Here is a 14,436-nt window from a genome sequence, read left to right as displayed (position 1 = left end):
CCGGAACCAAATCAAGTCACTGGGTGGTCTGCTGCTCTGTCCTGGGGGACTCCGGCCTCAACCACGGGGGCGTGTGGGTCATCTGCTCCGCCCTGGGGGACTCTGGCGGCGACCACGAGGACGTGGTGGTCATCCGCTCCGCCCTGGAGGGCTCTGGCTTTGACCACACGAATATGGTGGTCATCTGCTCCACCCTGCGGGACTCTGGCGGCGACCACAAGGACGTGGTGGTCATCCGCTCCGCCCCGGGGGACTCTGGCGGTGACCACAAGGCCGTGGCAGTCTTCCGCTCTGCCCTGGAGAACTCTGGCTTTGACCACATGGCCGTGGTGGTCTTCCGCTCCACCCTGGAGGTCGCTGGCTTTGACCACACGGCTGTGGTGGTCCTCTGCTCTGCCCTGGTGGGCGCTTCAACATGCCCTTCTTGGACTTCTGTCTGGTGTTCTTGGTTTCTGTTTTGTTGCTGTCTGTTCCCCCTAGTTAGTCTTGCCCTCCATCCCTCCCCCTGAACCTCCTCTGTTCCTCCTCCCTCCTGGTTCTCCCGGTTTTATGTTACATTTCTGGTGTTTATTCCCCATGTTTTTCTTTTCCGGCCCTCCGTCCCTCCCCCTGAGCCTCCACCTGTCCGCCTCCCTCCTGGTCTCTGTGTTGTGTCTTGTCTTGGAGCGTCTGGGAGCCGCTCCGTAGAGAGGGGGGGTACTGTCACAGTGTCTGGGTTGTGTTCCCTGGGGTTCCACTAGATGTCCTCCTTTCTCACGGTGTCTGTCACCAGATCACTTCCTATTCCCTTATTTGGTCACCTTCCTCCTTGTTGTGTAATTGATTGTTTCCCCACCTGTCTCCTGTTTCCTCGTTATCCTTCTGTGTATAAATACCCAGTCTGTCTTAGTCTGTGTTACGGAGTCCTTGTTTAATGTCAGTGTATTATTCATGTCCGTCATCCTTGCCTTGTCTTGCCTTGCTTTGCCTTGCCCCGTGTTTGTGTCCTGTTTATGTTCCGATTTTGATTCTCTGGTTTTGACCCTGCATGGACTGTTACCTCTCTGGATTATCCCTTAAATAAATCATGCTTACCTGCAATTGGTTCTCTCGCCGTGTTTCAACCATCACGTAACGTGACAATATAACTGTTTCCTGGAACTTTTTCCCCAAACAGCCGAGTGTATCCACTTTCCTTGACTGAACAAAAAAACATGGAAGAGTATGTACAAGAGGCATTACAACAAAGGTATATCAGACTTACAATACAATTTTTGTGGAGAAAAAGAGAGCAGGCCTCCGATGTTACATAAATTAATGGGACCTTATTGGGAAATTATTATTATTATAATATTGTTCATCCACTCAAACCACTGCTAAAGAAGAGACCAAAGCAGCTAACTTGGAATTCTAGTGTTGAGCTATGAATCAGCTAAAAACTGCATTCACTACTGCTCCCATTTTTAAACATCCAGATTCTACCAAATCAATTGTTGTAGAAGTACAGTAAAGACCAAAAGTTTGGACACACCTTCTCATTCAAAGAGTTTTCTTTATTTTCATGACTATGAAAATTGTAGAGTCACACTGAAGGCATCAAGGGCTATTTGATGACTTCACATTACAATATGTAATGTAATTTTGAATAAATTTGTCTTAGAAAAAGAAAAAAAAAGAATGACATCCACTGTTTAAATGTTTGCATTTCAGCAAACTGGAGAAGAAAAATAATATCATTACAAATATTATTTAAATAATAATAATAGTAATAATAATAATAATAATATAAAAACAGCTTTACACTCAATTTAAAAAAAAAGTTTCTTTACAAATCACTGTAATACACTAATGTATCATTTGTTTATTGTATGCAGCATTAGGTGCAGCATTAGTTGAGTGAGACTTTTAACTCCGCTTTAGCTTTATGTCTGAGTAAAATCAATGAATGTGTGTAGTATGCAGCAAATTACAGTAGGTGGCCAACCAGAGTGTGCTTTGTACCACCGCGAATGCCACGTAAGCAAAGTGCATTTGCAGCTTTTGACCGCCAAGTGGTGCTTTAATAAAAAGTTATCAAACAAACGCATCAAAGCACATTTTCGTAAATAGCCATCAGCTTTGCCTCACCGATGTATTATATTTGATAGTCAAGGAAAATGAAAGAAAATCACTGTAGTTAAAATGTTTTATTTTCACAGATGAAAATTTAGTAGGCCTACTTATGAAGTTATTTGCATTTCTTAGAACAAATTCAAGCAGGATAAATGTCAAGCCTATGAGCCTGTGCTTATATGTAGGGCTGGGAATCGATTCCAAAAAGAATCGATTCCTCGATTCCGAGGCATTGGGAATCGAGAGTCGATTCCAAAGGTTGGAATCGATTGCATCAAGAGGAATCGACTCCTCATTCAGAGTATTTTTCAGTTCAACAAATCTTATCTATGGGAGTCTCTCTAACGGAAGGCTACATCTGACAAAGGCTGCACACATTTAAATTCACGAAAATAAACAAAGAAAACAAGCCGGCACTGATCATTTGAATTTTAGGACTACAATTCACCTAAGCTATAATAACAACAGCTGTGAGATAAGAGATTATTTTCAATTATATATATATATATATATATATATATATATATATATATATATATATATAAAATGATTCAGAGGTTATTTTAGGTGGAACTGGCTTGTCAACAATTTTGAGCGCTGCATGAACGAATAGATCATGACGTCACTGAGGGTCTTGCTCGTATTACCATCTAATATATATATATATATATATATATATATATATATATATATATATATATATATATATATATATATATATATATATATATTTTAAAACATTTCTATCAGCCAATGAAAATTATAAATAATATGTCACGAGCATAGATCACTGGACGAGAGCACATCTGATTGTCAGAGCTCTATCAGTCATTAATGTTCTGGTTATTTTGTTTCAGGGAACAGTTTGTTAATATTATGAAAAGTATACAAAGTAAACATCATTCAGCTGAACTGTGCATATTTATTTTAGACACTTCATGTCATATTTAATTCATGGGATAAACACATGTCCCTGCTGATCTGGGCTATGACTAATTTCAAGGGCAAAGCTGAAAAAACTAAAATTTTCGTATCGTCATTTTTTTTCCAGCTTCATATTATAGGAAGGATACATTATACGACCTATCCTGCAGTCATCATGGTGAAATTAGGTTCCTTTTAATCTAAAAAATAAATAAATAAAAAGAATTGGAAAAGAATCGAAAACAATAGTGAGGAATCGATTCTCGGAATCGATTCCTTTCGATTCCAGGACCAGGATTTGGAATCGATTCCAAAAATGATGGAATCGAACAGCCCTACTTATATGTTCTCTAAGCTACACATTATTACACCACGTTTTAGATTTGAAACATTTAACAGGTATGCAGTATTATTTATTTATTATGAATTATGGTTTATATTATCCTTAAGAAATGGTGGTTTACTTTTCATCGGAGCATTAAAAGTGGTTGCCTATTTTAATGAGCTAGGCTACATACATTGATCTATATGCAAAATGTCAATATTCTCACAAATTAGGCCTATATTTCTCACAAGAAAATGTTTTTTTAATTTATATTTAAAAATTCCTTTAATAAAACAGCTTGCATTTTTGACACAAATATATTTTGTTATTCGTTACCTGTCCTTTATTTTGACAGAGAACTGAAAAGATATCTGTTTTTACACTGAATAAGAAGTTGTTTTATGAATTATTTCCTTTATTTCAGTAAAACGTGAGTCATTGTATAATTTCACTCTTATTATGTAGACTTAACTAAAACAAGAAACAAATAAATTAAACATTAGGGGTGCTCCGATCACGATCGGCCGATCGTTATGCGCATCTCGTCAGTAAAGGCGGTTCTCTAATCAGTGGTTAATTCCATCAGGTGCGTGATTTCACATAGAGTAGCTGTTACTACACAGAGCTGTTGTTAATACAGAAGATGCGCAAATCACGTTAATTTTCAGCATTTTTTGGCGCATCTTCTCAGTTAACAACGGCTCTGTGTAGTAACAGCTGCTCTATGTGAAATCACGCACCTAATGGAATTAACCGCTGATTAGAAAACCGGCTTTACTGACAAGATGCGCATTAACGATCGGCCGATCCTGATCGGAGCACCCATATTAAACATGATAGTAAATAAATTAAGCCACGATTTAGCTAAATCACTGAAACTGAAAATAACGTACAGATTAATACACTGAACAAAATTATAAGCGCAACACTTTTGTTTTTGTCCCTATTTTTCATGAGCTTAACTCAAAGATTTAAGACTTTTTCTTTATGCACAAAAGGCCTATTTCTCTCAAATATTTTTCACAATCTCTGTTTAAATCTGTGTTAGTGAGCAGGAACTGGAAACATGCTGTCGTATATGCTGGGCCAAAACATCCCAAACATGCTCAATGGGTGACATCTCCTTCGCATAGTTTATCGTGAGTTTATCAGGTTGTTGATTGTGGCCTGTGGAATGTTGGTCCACTCCTGGGCGCAACAGCATAACCCACTGCTCCGGGTGTATGTTCACTGCTCTGTGTGTGTGCACTTTGTATGGGTTAAATGCAGAGCACAAATTCTGAGTATGGGTCACCATACTTGGCTGAATGTCACGTCACTCACTCAATCAAAAAACTCTTTAATGATATTCAAATCTTTCGAGATGCACCTGTAAAATTGGGGTGCCTCACATACTTGAGAAATATGTATACAGAAAGCTTGAAATGTCTGCTTTTAAAATAACTGATTTAAAACGAAATTAAATACTCCCTGATTATGTAATCTGTGATGGTTGCATTTCTCTCTAAAGTCGCATCTGTGTGGAGAGAGTCAGCAACATCTTGTGGCCGACAAGAAAACATTATTTTCACAATTATTAGGCTACTTCTGGCGGTGCTTTGTAGCAAATTTAACGTGTGTGCTTGAGCGCGGAGTATATAGGTGCATCTCAATTAATTAAAATATCATGGAAAAGTTAATTTATTTCAGTAATTCAACTCAAATTGTGAAATCCGTCTATTAAATGGTTAGTTCGCCCAATTTGCTAAATTTTGCTAACTTAACCTCATGTTGTTCCAAAATCGTAAGACCTCTGTTTATTTTTGGAACACTGTTTAAGATATTTTAGATTTAGTCCAAAAGCTCTCAGTCCCTCCATTGAAACTGTGTGTACAATATACTGTCCATGTCCATTAAGTTAAGAAAAACATCATCAAAGTAGTCCATGTGACATCAGAAGGTCAATTAGAATTTTTTGAAGCATCGGAAATAAATGTTGGTCCAAAAATAGCAAAAACTATGACTTTATTCAGCATTGTCTTCTCTTCATGTAGTTTCATAACACAGTTCGGGAGGAGCACGTCAGATACTTAGCCTAATTAGCACAGGTGGAGCCACTTAAGATAATCAACCTTAGGGTATAAATACAGCTGAATTAGCCTACCTGTCTCCATAGATGGTTTATCAGCATCCCCCCTCCACCCCATCTCCTCCACTAGAGTTTATGTTACACTTTTACAAATGGGGGGGGTGTACATTTTTTGTAGCATGCAAGTAATGATCAATTAAAAATGTTCTCATGACATTAGCACAGTTACAGCTCATGTAGCCTACAGCCTAACCACAAAGTATTTACTTCACCATAATGGTAACCTCAAAAATCAACAAACTCTTTTAAATGTCTAAAATAACTGAACAACAAACTTGAATATGTGTTTCCCTTTTCCAAAAACACATTAAACAGCCCAGTTTCAGTCAATGCAACATAAAAGATTAATGTAGGCCCAACTTAACTTCAATGATTTAAGTTAACATTTTATAATTGTAATTTAATTTAATTATAATAAAACTGAGTACAAATTACAAATGAATAACAAAACTTAAGATTTATGTTTTAGCTTATTTTAAGTAAACTGAACAAACAAGTCTTTAGTTTGTTGTTTTTTCGTCTATATTTCAGGATAACAATGTCAAGTTTCATCAGGCTCAAACTGTGAAAGATTGTCCACCACAGAGACCTGATCCCTATTGAAAATATTTAGGATGTGCTGGAGTCAACTTTACATAGCCTGTCCAAAAAGGAGTTCCACACTGTAGTGTTCCATTGGACCACATATAGCTTTCACATTCCGAAACAATGGCCAGGAGTGAAAGAACCCTAAAAAGTGATGTGACATACAGCCAAGTATTTAACCCATCCAAAGTACACACACCTGGAGCAGTGGGCAGCCATTTATGCCGTGCTGCCCAGGAGCAGTTGGGGGCATTGAGGGTGGCGAGCAAGCTGTACATTCACTCCCCCCACCTACATTTCTAATTATATCAAGAGTAATTAGAATAAGATATGCACTCAGGATCAGATTCATACTGTAAAAGACAGGTTGTGTTATATTTTCAGATATCTTTATCTCTAGATCCTCCTGATTCTGTTGCTCTGACATGCCTCATCTCGTTGGGTTAATTAAACAGGCTGTATGTTTTAGGTGTGACAGTATTTGGCACTTTAGGTGCTCTGGTGAGTCTCAATGTGAGTCTGAGATCTAAAAATACAGATGGACTGAGTGCAGATATAAATATATATTCACACATGGATGTTCCAGGTGGCCAGTTTGAATACAAGTCAATGGAGAAACTAAGTAAAAGTAAAGCTAAGATATTTAACTTTAAAAACTTACTGAGATTGCTGGAGCAAATTTTACAAGCAAATACAAACAGTTTCCCCGCTTCAGCATTTCACATTTAATTCAATGCATTGTTGGCTTTTATTTGGAAATATTTGTGAAATTTGCTAGAAATCTCAGAGGTAAAACTGCTAATAAAAAATCCTTTACACAAGCTAGCACAGGTGAACAGAGTATAATTGTAACTTATATGTATAAGAAAATTATTTTCTGATAGAAGTTTTCTGAAATGTCATGTTTATATATGAAAATTAGGCATTGCTAATTAAATATGCACACATTTGCATACATTTATAGAACCTAAATCTGAATTTTGGATAAAGCCATGTTCAAGCCAAGTGATTTGGTTGAGATTATGGTTAAAGGTGTTTCTAGAGGGGATTTTGGATTTCTCTTTTATCACATTATAAATCAGAAAATACTGCCAAAAGCTAAATAAATAAATAAATATATCACTGTTGTTAGTAATAAAATGTTATAAAAAAAAGTGTGAATGATATGCGAACAAAACTCTCAGCAAATAGCTTCACAATAAAGAGTAGATAGAAATAAAACTGGACAATTTTCTGTAAACGCTGAGGAAAATATGGAAGAAACATCGTTTTGAGAAAATGACCTTGATATGTAATGCAATTAAAATCTGCAGATAGATAAAGTGCTAAAATAAGAAGTCTCTAGGTGACGTATGTAACCATATTTCCCTGATGGGAACATGATGCTTTGGGAATCCCTCTGCATGGCCAAGCCCTGCAGCATGTGTGAAATTAGGAGGCCGATGCTCCTGTTTTGTGGGTGGAGATTGCAGTTCTACTGGTGAAGGACGCGATAAAGCCGGTCCCTTCAGCCAATATTTGGGTTATGCCCAATCTTGGACCTGCGAGTTTTGAACCAGGCCCTTCATTGGTTACCGTTTAAGATGTTGATGCAGAAGCACATCTTTGGGTGCGTCCGTCCCGGAGTTTGGTTTGCATCAATTGACCTGAATGAAGCTTACTTTCTTGTGTCGATCCTTTCGCGCCACAGACCATTTATGTGGTTTGCATTCGAAGAATGGGCATATCAGTACAATTTCCTTCCTTTCAGGCTGTCCCTGTCTTCCCGTGACTTTCGTGAAGGCAGCTCTGGTTCCCTTCAGAGAGCAGTGTAATTCACACCCTCAACTATCTCGACGATTGGCTCATACTAGCACAGTCTCAGGATCAGTTGTGCATCCAGACCAAAAGGAACTATGGATGTAAACTTGGGAGACAAGTTTCCCTTGGGCCCACAGAAGGATCTGGCACACCAGCCTGCATAGGGGGTGATAACCCTATCCCTGAGATAATGCATAGGGTAATGTAGAGGCATTAAGGGACCATGCTGACTTGGGGGACAGATAGCCTGCAAACGTCTGATCCATCCAAGGCATTGCCCTATAGCCCTGGTCCTTCAGCCCAACAATATTAGAATAATTTGTAACTGTGAGACTAAAGAGACAAGAGAAGGAGGGTTTCCCCCACAATCTTGACACCTAATGTGGAGAGTGAGGGTTAATGGAAGGCCCTGCCATGGACGGAGCGGCTTAACATGCCGGAATCATTCTTCCAGCTTATTGTTAGGGAAAATTACCTCCTTTTCAGCGGGCCAGTCAATCTTAAGCTTGGCCACCATTTTTGGCCCTGCAGCTCTTCATACTGGATGGACTGAGGTGGTGAATCCCCAGCTTCATCCTGGTCGATGCCCACCACAATAATCTCCTCAAAGGAAGACTGGGGGGCAGAAACCACAGAGTAGGCTTCCCAACCCTGAAAGAGCACTCAATCTGGTGGGTGAAGGTGAAGAATCGGTTAAGCTTGTCTCTAACCCCTGCACCAGATAATTTTGCATTTTCCATGACTGCAGCCATAGCTCTGCCTCAGTAGAAAAGGGCCTGATCTACAAGGACCGCGAGCCTGGGCATCCTTCTCAAAGAGCAAAGTATGTGCAAATGTAACCACTCACAATGCACGTAACCGGCCTCCCTTGAGAGTTTATTGTGCATTCTCTGCTCTCAAACAAACAATCCAAAGATTGTGTGCATTCCCATCAGTACTGTATCACAGGCAGGGAGGAATACGCAGATTTAAACAATGCTTGTCAGACTTCTTTTTCTTGCTCGTCATTGCACCAAGATTTGCACAGCACACATGACAGAAACACACTGAACATTGCTGAATAACCAGAAGCTAACACTTTTTAAACCAGATGTGACGTTAGGCTTCCTGTTCGCCACATCATCCATAACAACTCGGCTGATTTCACATCTGCTTCAGAACGTGGTCACACAGATGCGTTCCCAAAGCATTTCTGATCCCTGAAGGCATTTAGTAAAAACCTGCATAATATAGATAAAAAAAAAATAAAAATAAAAAAAAAACATTAAACTGTAAAGTTTATTTTTTGTAAGGGCTGCTGAAGTGGAGAATTCAACTTTATTTAAATAAATGTATTCGAAGAATACTTTCATCATTTAACAACTCACAGCCATTTTACTGTTAACATGCTGTTAAAAGTGAATATCCAAATTGTTAGTGTGACTTAAAACACCGGGGAAAACTGACTTTCACACACCGGATCCCCACGGCGAGGAGGACTGTTTCCACAAGAACTTTCTCTTTTAACCCAAACACCAACAACATTGTCTGTCCGAGGTTCTGTGCTCACTGCGAGGATGGCAGACCGCAGACGCAGCTCTACAGACCCCTGCTGACATTCTTAACACTGCCAATACTAAATATGAAAAAAAAAAAAACAGAAAAACATGAGATTACAGACAAGAAAACATGACAAAGCTGTAATAAAGAGAATTAAATCTATGAGACAAATAACAGAACAATCTCAGCATCTGCTGCTTTCTGTTCTCAAGTGAAACTCAGAACATGAGGTGATTTGGTTTGCTGGATCTGCTGCTGCTGATATATATGAGAGCATGTTTTAGAGCAACAGGAAAGCATATTAAACACCAACGATGCTCTCAAACCTCTTGTTGTCCTCATAACAAGTAATGAACACGGTGCCTTTTAGGTGCATCAGGACAAATCAGTACCCTCGCTGTGTGGTGTGCAGGAGTCATGTTGGCGAATCCTGAAAGCTGTCAAGAACACATTGTGGTCCTTTATTTTGTATCATCATACAGTTTCTTAACACTGGTTCTTGTTCCTGTCATCTGTTTCCCTTGCCTTCATTTTATCCTGCTATTGGCTCAATTGTTTTATGTGTCATGCTCTGAGTGGTTGTCAGTTGTGACTCCTATTGTCATGTAACTTGAATTGTTTGATTTATATAGCCCTTATGTTGTCATTGTTTCTGGTCTAATTTAGTTCATGTCTGTTTTTTTTTTTTTTTTTTGTTTAGTTTAGTTTATGTTTATTAATAAATTGCACATGGTTCAACTTGCATCAGTAGACCTTTGTTACATAGAATGTAAGAATAATGATAATCAATTATAATAATAATATAATAAAAATTTTACATGTATGTATAATAATGAATGATTGTGATATTATTATTAGGGGTTCAAGCACGCAGTGCTGAAACCCTATTGTAATTGTAAGGATTTTTAGGGGTTCAAGCACGCAGTGCTGAAACCCTATTGTAATTGTAAGGATTTTTTTTATTAGGGGTTCAAGCACGCAGTGCTGAAACCCTATTGTAATTGTTAGGATTTTTATTATTATTATTATTATTTTTCCGCCTTAAAACTGAACGGGCAGCCCAAACCGTAAGGCCTAGAGAGCTGAAACTTGGTCAAAAGGTAGTAGTCTTGCTCGCTACTCAGATACAAAGAACCGGCCCAATCGGCCAGTGGGGGGCGCTACAGCGATCAAAAATGCGTTTTTGCTAATAGCTCCTAAACCGCTTGTGATAGAGCCAAAAATTTAACATTTCTGGAATCCCTGGGTCATGCGAAATTAAAAACGGTCACTCTGATTTTGGGTCTAGGAGGCCTCGTTTTTTCGCAAATTTGACGTATGTCCAAAACCTACTTTTGCGAACTAGTCCTAGGTTTTTCGCCCAATCTGAACCAAACCACTGCAGAAATGTTCTCTGTCCAGTGAATATTAATAATTATCAAAAAAAAGTAGAAATTTCGACCCACTGTCGTAATGGGATGCCAAAATGTTCGAAAGTCGAGGACCAATTTTACACAACAGGCTATAACTCATGAATGAAATGAGATATCTTAACCAAACTCGCTGAACATTTGTATGAGCTAAAACTTTGGTCAAATAAAAAAAAATTGCACACCTCTGCCACTTGGGGGCGCTATAAAAAGAAAAAAACACATAAATGGCTATAACTAGGCAACCGTTGGCTTGATCGACTTGAAAATTGGCATGCAGTGTCTTGGTCTGAAGGGGCACAAATACCTATGAGGACATTTGCATAGCTCAAAAAACATGGCCGCCATTGGCCAAATAATTTTAAGCACCTATTTGAAAGTGTTAACGGATGTTGATCGGAACGAAACTCGGTGGGTACGTTCGACTCATGAACCTTAAGGTCTGTAAGAATTTTGAAAGAAATCGGACACTAGTTGGCGCTAACGAGTTTTATGGCTCTGTAATCACGTGGTGTTTCACATATCAACACAATATGCATATCATTTGATAGATCTCCTCATAATGCACAACTTTGCCTCAAGAACCATTGCTGTCAATCAAATTGTTCATTAATTATTCACAAATATGTTAAAAACCTACTTTTGCGAACTAGTCCTAGGTTTTTTGTCCGATCGGAACCAAACCACTGCAGTAATAATCTGTGGACTCTCTAGATCAATAATTATCAAAAAAATGTAGAATTTTGTACTTTGGTTAGCGTTAAAGGGGTAATTAAGAAAAGGGGTGTGGCCGAACATACCCCAAAGCCTATAAAACCTAAACGAAAACTCAAAACTTTATGAAACTCGGTGAAAACATGTACCAGGTGACTCTTAACAAGCATGCAATGTTTCATGGAGATCGGACCATAGGTGGCGCTATAACAGTTGAAAAAGCCTCAAAAACACACATTTTCAAATAGAAAATGATCACAATTTGTAGGACATGTTCATACATTCAAACAAACACTAGATCTTAATATCATATGATAGGTCTCCTCATATTGCACAACTTCGCCTCAAGAACCATTGCTGTCAATCAAATCGTTCAATTGTTATTCACAAATAGGTTAAAAACCTACTTTTGCGAACTAGTCCTAGGTTTTTTGTTCGATCGGAACCAAACCACTGCAGTAATATTCTGTGGACTGTCTAGATCAATAATTATCAAAAAAATGTTGAATTTTGTACTTTGGTTAGCGTTAAAGGGGTAATTAAGAAAAGGGGTGTGGCCGAACATACCCCAAAGTCTATAAAACCTAAACGAAAACTCTAAACTTTATGAAACTAGGTGAAATCATGTAAAAGGTGACTCTTAACAAGGCTGCAAAGTTTCATGGAGAACGGACCATAGGTGGCGCTATAACAGTAGAAAAGGTCTCAAAACACAAGATTTATATGGTTAATTGCCTCAAATTGTTTGAAAATGCTCATATATTCACTCAAAAACACTAGATCTTCATATCATATGATAGATCTCCTCATTCTGAACAACTTTGCCTCTGGGACCAATGTTGTCAATAAAGCTGTTAATTAAATATTCAAGATTATTTTAAAAAGTTACTTTGGCAAAGTATTCCAAGGCTTTAAGCTAAAAATCAATAAAACCACTGAAGTACAATTCTGTAGACTCTGAAGGTCAATAATTATCAAAAACATGTTTAACAATTGCATTTGGACAACTATAAACCACTGATTTTATAATATGTTATTTGCATAGTGTACACAAAGGCCTATTAATACAAACAGGAAGCCCACAAATTATCAAAACTGTGTAAAATAATGCATAATTTCATTCTTAACAAGCATGCAAAATTTAAGAGAGATTGGGCAAAAAATAACACTATAACAGTTATGTTTAAAAACACTGTTGTTTGAGTAAATGCAATTTATAACCACTAGATGGCAGCGGAAGACCACTAATGGGCTCATTGAGTTAAGTTAAACAGTTCTGTTTTCATGAATTCAAGCTAAACATTAATAAATTAACTGTTATAACATTCTAAATCTAATTGATTTGATGTTTTCCATTTTGTTCATACAGATGTATCAGTTTTTAAAATTTTGCCACATTGTGATTACAGTTTAACCTGAAAATGACATCTAAACTCTTAAAAAGAGAAGACTTGCAATAAGTTTATTGTCACCTATCACTTATTTCAAATACCTATATCTGCAACAAAATGTTTGTGCATGTATATGTGTGTGTGTGTGTGTGTGTGTATAATGCTTATAGAGTATTAATATATTAGTTTAATCATTGAATTTCAGTGTGTGTGTCTGTCTGTTAGCCTGTTCTCCATTTTGGATGTGTTTAATTGTCATCCATGCATCCAGGTTGGCTCAGACCACCTCAGATGCCTTAAATGCTTGAACCCCGTAAATGCTGCTTGCAGCTTTAATTATTATTATTTTTCTCCGCTAAAACTGATCGTGCAGACCAAACCGTAAGGCCTAGAGAGCTGAAACTTGGCCAGAATGTAGAGCTCCCCGAGGGGACATTCTGACAAAGTCTCACCCCAATCGGCCAAATGGGGGCGCTACAGCGCAAAAAACAAAAAAAATTGACATTTTGGGCCGTAAATCGTAAACCGTTAGCCGTAGACTCAAAAACATGGCATCGTTGCAATCCTTTGGTTAGCCCGAACAAAAGTGCACGGCGCCTTTTTGGGGTCTACGACGCACCGTTTTCTCGCAAAATCGAGCTATATCCGAAACCTACTTTTGCGAACTAGTCCTAGGATTTTCAACCAATCAGAACCAAACCACTTCAGAAATATTACCTGGACACTCAATATCAATAATTATCAAAAAAAAGTTGAAATTTCAATTCTTACGCGAAACAGTACACCAAAAAGCGTCTATGCTAACGTTAGCCAAATGCTATTTTGACTATAACTCTTGAACGGAATGAGATATCTTCACCAAAATTGGTACACATATGTATGAGCTCAATCTTTGGTCAAATAAAAAAAATTGCGCAGCTCTGCCACTTGGGGGCGCAATGAGATTTAAAAAACACATAAATGGCTATAACTAGGCAACCGTTGGCTCGATCGACTTGAAAATTGGTATGCAGTGTCTTGGTCTGAAGGGGCATAAGTACCTATGAGGACATTTGCATATCTCAAAAAACATGGCCGCCATTGGCCAAACAATTTTAAGCACCTATTTGAAAGGGTTAACGGATGTTGATTGGAACAAAACTCGCTGGGTACGTTCGACTCATGAACCTTAAGGTCTGTAAGAATTTTGAAAGAAATCGGCCACTAGTTGGCGCTAACGAGTTTTATGGCTCTGTAATCACGTGGTGTTTCACATATCAACACAATATGCATATCATTTGATAGATCTCCTCATAATGCACAACTTTGCCTCAAGAACCATTGCTGTCAATGAAATCGTTCAATTGTTATTCACAAATATGTTAAAAACCTACTTTTACGAACTAGTCCTAGGTTTTTTGCCCGATCGGAACCAAACTACTGCAGTAATATTCTGTGGACTCTCTAGATCAATAATTATCAAAAAAATGTTGAATTTTGTACTTTGGTTAGCTGTAAAGGGGCAATATAGAAAAAAGGGTGTGGCCAAAC

The sequence above is a fragment of the Carassius auratus genome, chromosome 50 (assembly GCF_003368295.1).
Source record: "Carassius auratus strain Wakin chromosome 50, ASM336829v1, whole genome shotgun sequence".
Lineage (NCBI taxonomy): Eukaryota > Metazoa > Chordata > Actinopteri > Cypriniformes > Cyprinidae > Carassius > Carassius auratus.
The sequence above is the reverse complement of the archived record's forward strand: the minus strand, read 5'-3'. Positions refer to the sequence as shown.